Below are 7293 nucleotides of genomic sequence, written 5' to 3' on the forward strand. Positions count from 1 at the left end.
TAGTTTTCAGTGAGCAAGACTTACACTTGTTTTGTTAAGTTTATTCCTAAGTATTTTGTTCTCTTTAATCCTATTATCAATTGAGTTCTTTTCTTAATTTTCTTTTTGAATTGCTCATTTCTATTATAAAGAGATAAAATTGATGCTTTTGTATATTAATCGTGCATCCTGTAATCTTGCTGAACTTGTTTAATGGCTCTAATAGTTTTCTCTTTTTCTTTTTTGACTCCTTAAGATTCTCTACATATAAGATCATGTCACCTGCAAATAGAGATGGTTTTACTTCTTTATTTCTGCTCCAGATGCCATTTATTTCTTTTTCTTTTCCTGACTAGAACAGTATAATGTTGACTAGAAGTGGCAAGAGCAGACATACTTGTCTTGTACATAATATTGGAAGGAAGGCATTTTTTCTTAGATGCCCTTTAGCAGGTTGAGGTAGTTCCCTTCTATTCCTAGCTCCTTTAGTGTTTTTTATCATGCAAGGTGTCGAATTTTGTCAAATGCTTTTTCTGTGTCTATTGAGACAATTATATTTTTTCCCCTTTATTCTTTAATGGGCTATGTGGCAATAATGGATTTTTTGGGATGTTAAACCAACTTGGCACTACTGGGATAAATCCCACTTGGTCATGGTATATAATCCAGTTTATGTATTGCTACTATACTCACTTATGATCTCCCACACTCAAAGGGGACACATACACACAAGCTCACATACAACTCTGGCTGCCCTGGCACCATGTAGGTGTCACAGTGACAGAGCGTGGCCCTCATCGGATGACCTCTCCTCAGGACATCCTTCCCTCTGTCTCTCATGTATTTGGCTTTATTCTGATTCTACAATTTCTCCATTTTATCACAAACTCTTATTTTTCAGTGATGTCGATGACGGTATCTACTGGCTTGAGTAGGAAAAAACACTCCAGTTTCTCCTTTATTTCTCAAACAGAACACCTCTGACACTTCTGGTCGCCAGAGGAGTGGGGCTTTCTTCCACACCAAGCGATTCTCTGCAACATCAGCTGGGTGTCCTACAATTCACCTCAATTCTGACACTATCTACCTGGAGTTAGCGTCAGATCACAGGTTAAGGGATCAGCCCCATGAGACTGCGTCCGCTTCACGTGTCAATTGCAAGTCCCAGGTTGTTATCTGTATTTCTGACTAGCCAGCTATAAGTTAGGGTTCCCATGACCCCTTTCTTGGATTCGATAATTAGCTAGAATGGCTTACAGGATACAGGGAAACACGTTTACCAGTTTATTCGATACAGATGAACAGCCTGAAGAAGGACATAGGGTGAGGTTTGGAAGGCTCCCAAGTGCAGGAGCTTCTGTCTCCGTAGAGTTGGGTGTGTGTGTGTGCAAAGCCCCTACACTGCAGTGGAAAGAGAATGCTTTTACAGAGAGGAAAAGGAAGCTGGGAGGGCTCTAGTAAGCGGAGTCCATGGCTTTTCATTGGCTGAGTCCTTGCCAGGAAAGGAGTCTTTCTTCTTCCTGTTGGTCTCTGCTATTGTTCATAGTGCATGAGAACACCCCCTTCTGGCCTCCCGACTCTACCTGAGGTTTCTGTTTATTAATTTTTTACACTGTAAATCACCTCATACAAGCCCAAATCCTACAATAAGCCCCTCCTACCTCCTACTTACTGAGACACTCCATGGTTCCCCACAGTGTACGTTCTCCTTGGTTGCAACAAGTACCAATAAACTCAAATTCATTCAACTACAGTGATATTCCTGGGTGTCTTTGGCTGGTGGGTATCAACAGGGGTAAAGCAACTTGCTAAGATCACTAAGCTCAGGAGTGGCAAAGCCAGAGCTGGAACTGGAGGCTTTAAAATCAAGGCCAGGCTTCTAACAGCCACACCACCCTGTGTCTTTGGGCACTTACTTTGGAGCTGGCCCTATTGTACTGTGAAGGATTAACCTGACTTAAAGAGGGGTCTGGCCCCTGGAATGGCCTGCCTGATGGGAGAGTCTTTGTTTGCCTGGGGGCTTTGGCCGCTGGACAGTCTGACAGTGTGATCTGTGATGAGGCCTCTGAAAGAGACTGTTATCAGTTCCAACCTCCAGAGGAACTGGGACTAAAGCTATTAGCCTGACCTCCCAGAGGGCTTGGAGACTAAAGGTCAGCCACATGGGCAGTAGGTGAGGGAGCCCCGGTAAACACTCTGGACATCAAAGGCTCAAGGCCCCCAGTTAGTAATACTCTGGGCATACTGTCACTCACTGTGGCTGGGAAGAGGTGACTCCACGGAGAAGGGACAGCTGGAAGTTCCCATTTAGCTTCTCCCAGACTCTGCCCTGTTGTCTCCTTCTTTGGCTTGTTTCAATTTGTATCCTTTCACTATAAAAAAAACAAACTAACAGACTGTAATCCTAGGTGTAGAGCTTTCCTGAGTTCTGTGAGTCATCCTAGCAAATGATCAAACCTGAGGGTGGTCCTGGGGACCCCCGAATTTGTAGCCAGCTGGTCTAAAGTGAGGGTGGTCCTGGGGACCCCTGAACTTGCAGCTGGTGTCTGAAGTGAGGACAGTCTTGTAGGGGCTGTCCCCTGAGACTGCACAGTTGGGTAAGCCCCTCTATAAGTGGGTCAGAATTCCTGGCAGTCTGGAGGACTGTGCCCTCAACCTTGCAGCCTGGCTGACTCAGTGCCTAGGCTCTGGAGACTGAGAAGGGGGCATAAGCAGAAAAAAACGACTTGTCCCATCTGGGGAACTTTCAATAAAGCCGGAGAGACCCAGAGCCAAGGAGTGCTTACGCAGCCCATGGCTGAATCTCAAGTCTTTACCTGGTACGTGAGGATGCATGTGAGTGTATTTGTCTGTTTCACCCCCCAACCACCAGCTACCTGCTGTTACCCCAGGCCTCTTGACTACCAGGACATCCCGTCAGCCCCACCCTTATCTGGGTGAGGACTGTGACTTGGACAATTGTCAGGTCCCACCCACAGACTCCGTGTAGATTGTGCAAGTCTCTTCCTGCAGCCTGTGGGCCGTCCTGGGCCAAGCCCAGAGATGGCTGGGGTCGGGGGTGGGCACGGACCAGAAGGCCCTGCAGGGGGTCTCATCCCTAGTCCTGGCACTGGGCTGGCACTCTGCTTTCTGGCCAGCACATGTGGTGGCGGTGGGAATGGTGAGCAAAGGGTGAACTGAGAAACATTTCTGTTTCCTGATCAAGTTGGATTTATTTCAACAACGCAAGAAGGGTTTTAGAAAACTTATAAATTTTATGTAATAACATATAGATCAAATGAGAATAGTAATATAAAAGTGTAGCTTGAGGGACTTTCCTGGTGGCACAGTGGTTAAGAATCCACCTGCCAATGCAGGGGACACGGGTTCGAGCCCTGGTCCAGGAAGATCCTACATGCTGCAGAGCAACTAAGCCCATGCACCACAACTACTGAGCCTGAGCCCTAGAGCCTGCAAGCCACAACTACTGAGCCCATGTGCCACAAGTACTGAGCCCACAGGCCTAGAGCCCTTGCTCCACAAGAGAAGCCACCACAATAAGAAGCCTGCACACTGCAATGAAGAGTAGCCCCCACTCACCTCAACTAGAGAAAGCCCGCATGCAGCAACAAAGACCCAACACAGTCAAATAAATAAATTTTAAAAAAAGATTGATAAAATTCAATACAAACTCAGGACTTATGAAAAGCCCTTAATAAATTAGGAATAGAAGGGCATTTACGGACTTCCCTGGTGGCGCAGTGGTTGAGAGTCCGCCTGCCGATGCAGGGGACACGGGTTCGTGCCCCGGTCCGGGAAGATCCCACATGCCGCGGAGCGGCTGGGCCCATGAGCCATGGCCGCTGAGCCTGCACGTCCGGAGCCTGTGCTCTGCAACGGGAGAGGCCACAACGGTGAGTGGCCCGCGTACCATAAATAAATAAATAAAGACTTAGGATCACTAACTGGGGGACTATCACAGCCTGTGGTTAACAACACGGTATTTCCATACCTGATCTGGCAGCTCTGTGTACAACAAACCAAAGCCTGTACCCAGGCCACCTGCAGAACCCACATGCTGGGCCATCCCACATGCTGTCAAAGCTCACCTGATAATCCTCATTCCTAATGGTAGTTGCTGAGTGCTGATTGGCTCATGTGTCACGAACCAGGAGGCCTAAAGAATGTCTCATCCTCTTAGAGAATCTAGAACAGCTGAGTCTGTGGAACAACTTGGTCCTGACCTGCCCACGGTTAAGAAGGGAAGTCAAGTTGCTTGGGGACTGAGGCAGTTCCTGTGACTTGGGAATTTCAGTGCACAGGGGGGAAAGTCCCCAGCAAACCAAGAAAGGTTTGTCATCCTCCCTAATACCTGGTCTGGAGCAGCTAGCAAGGACAGAGGAGAGGCTGACCTGATGCAGGTGCAGGAAGACGGAGAAAACACCCACACGACTCTTGATCTGTAGGTGTATTAACCCATCCACTAGTACGGCATGACCCAATCAATGTCTCGAGCCTCAGCCAATCACAAAAACAACGCGTACCCCTTGCGGGAATGGACGGGGGAAAGCAGGAGTGCAAGTTCCTTCCTCTTGGACAGAGAGGGAGATGTGAGAAGAGGATCTGGAAGCACTTGCCTCCCAGCAGATAGCCCCAGGAGGGGTGCAAGCTCTTGTCCAACGCCACACCTCCTCGGGGAGAGGTCTGGGGGAATGAACCTTGAGTGAGTATTGAACTTCCTTAAGTCTGTTTTCTTACCTCAAAAACGAGACAACAATAACCAGTACACAGAATACTGTGTTGAAGTTGACATAATATCTGACACATAGTAGGTACTTGATAAATGGTAGTTGTTATTTTAAATTTTTATCAGTATTTTAGATTGTGAGATGGAGATGGAGCACTTTTATTTCCATAAACATCACCGGTTACTTTATATAATACTTTGAAAAGCCGGTAATTAACCTCTGCTATGAGCCGTGGTTGCAGTTCAGGAAGTCGCCACCAGGGGGCTGTGTTGACAAATGATTGTTGCCCAGACAAAAAGAGGTGAGGAAAGGTGGACCTCAAGTGTGCAGAGCATCCTCATCCTTCTGTAACACCTTTCCACAAAATATGCTTTTAAGCTCATGTAGCAACCTTAAGTATTAATTAGTGACACAGACGTAGAGAACAAATGTATGGATACCAAGGGGGAAAGAGAGGGCAGCTGGGATAAATTGGGAGATTGGGATTGACATATATACACTATTGATACTGTGTATAAAATAGATAACTAATGATATCCTACTGTATAGCACAGGGAACTCTACTCAGTGTTCTGTGGGGTCCTAAATGGGAAGGAAATCCAAAAAAGAGGAGATACATATATACGTATAGCTGATTCACTTTGCCCTACTGTAGAAACTAACACAACACTGTAAAGCAACTATACTCCAATAAAAATTAATTAAAAATATTAATTAGTAACCAGCATTTACATGTATATCCAAAGAAGGATATAATTCAGAGCAAAATTCAAAGACATAAACGCCTAGGTAAAGCCTCTAAGATATATAAATTTTGGCATATTCATGCAATGTGATGCTATGCAGCTGTGAAATGAACACTTTGTGTCTACATGCAATAATATGGATGGATTTCATAAACATAATATTGAATGTAAGAAACTAGGCATAAAAGAATAATACTGAATGACTGCATTTATATAAAGTTCCCAAATTGATCAAATTAATTACCGTATTAGAAATCAGGATAGTGTTTTCCTTTGGGGGGTCAGGAAAGTGGTGATTAGAAGGAAGCATAAGGTAGATTTCTAGGATACTGATAATGTTCTGTCCCTTGACCAAGGTGCTGTTTCTGTGAGTGTGTTCAATAGTGAAAATTCATCAAACTACACACTTATGATTTATGTACTTTTCTGCATGTATGTTAAGGTCCAACTGGGAGTTTATTATAAAATGCTGCGGATACCAGCATCTGCAGGGTGGACTGTGCTAGTCTTCAATTTGCTCCCAGAAAATGAGAGTTCCCATCACTCTTCTCTGCCCACAACCCCCGCTCAGTGGCCTCAGGTGAGAGGGTGTGACCAGGACTGACCTATCACATATGTCATCTCCTTGGCACTAGTTGGCCCAGGGGTAGACACTGACCCACTGCAAGCCGATCAGAGCCCTTCCCTAGGATAAAGGTGCCTGGTGAGAAAACTTCTCCCTTGGTGGGCTTGGGAAGCTTGGGCTGCTAATGACTATATCCCCTGCCAGTGGAGGGGAACTGTCTACATTAGGAGAGACTGAGGTCCAGGGCAAAGAGAAGCAGAGGAAGAGGAGAGGAGAGCAGGACAGGGAAAGAGTTCTGCTGCTCCGAATCCCAGGTTCTCTCCTTTCTCAACTTCCCAGGATCTTCATTTCTCAATTTTGTGAGTTAATCCAGCATCTTTCCCAGCTAGATGAGGCAATACATTCCTGTTGATGCTAAGCTTGCTCCCAACACCTTCAACTGAAAGAGTTCTGACTAATCCGTTGAGCAACTGGACGGATGACAGGGCCACCTACTGAAGTAGGCAACAGGAAGTGGAGGAGAATCCTCTTCTGTGGAAAGTGTGATCACTGTGAGTCCATCTCATCCAGGAAGGGGGTGAGGACTCTTCTGGGTGTCAGGAAGTTTCACAAATTGGCATTGGTATTTTATGTGATTTTTGCCTACACATGGGGTGATGATTAACCCCCAATGTAATAATGTGTAATCACTCCTCTAGCTGGGAGTTCAGATTGAGATTATACTCTTTTTAATTATCTATCTAATTGACTTCAAGCCTCCAACTAACCGAGCTTAGAAATATGTTTTTCCTTCCTGGATTTCTCCCGTCAGTGATAACCACAAAACACCCAGGGCTGCTTATTAGTCCAAAGAGGTGGGTCCTGGCCATTAAAATCGTGGTGGGGGGAAACTGGGCAGCCTCCCTTCAGTCAAGGTTTTCAGCTGACTTTTCAGTTTTTTTTTTTTAATTGAAGTATAGTTGTTTCACAATGTTGTGTTAGTTTCAGGTGTACAGCACAATGACTCAGATATACATATACACTCCTTTTCAGATTCTTTTCCCTTATAGGTTATTACAAAATATTGAGTAGAGTTCCCTGTGCTACACAGTATGTCCTTGTTGGTTACCTGTTTTACATACAGCCGTGTGTATATGTTAATCCCAACCTCCTAATTTATCCTGTCCCCCAGATTCTTTTCCATTTAGGTTGTTTAAGATATTGAATATAGTTCCCTGTGTTATACAGTAGGTCCTTGTTGTTTATCTATTTTATATATAGTCAGTGCCACATGGTG

Source organism: Globicephala melas, chromosome 2 (genome assembly GCF_963455315.2).
Source record: "Globicephala melas chromosome 2, mGloMel1.2, whole genome shotgun sequence".
Classification (NCBI taxonomy): Eukaryota; Metazoa; Chordata; class Mammalia; order Artiodactyla; family Delphinidae; genus Globicephala; species Globicephala melas.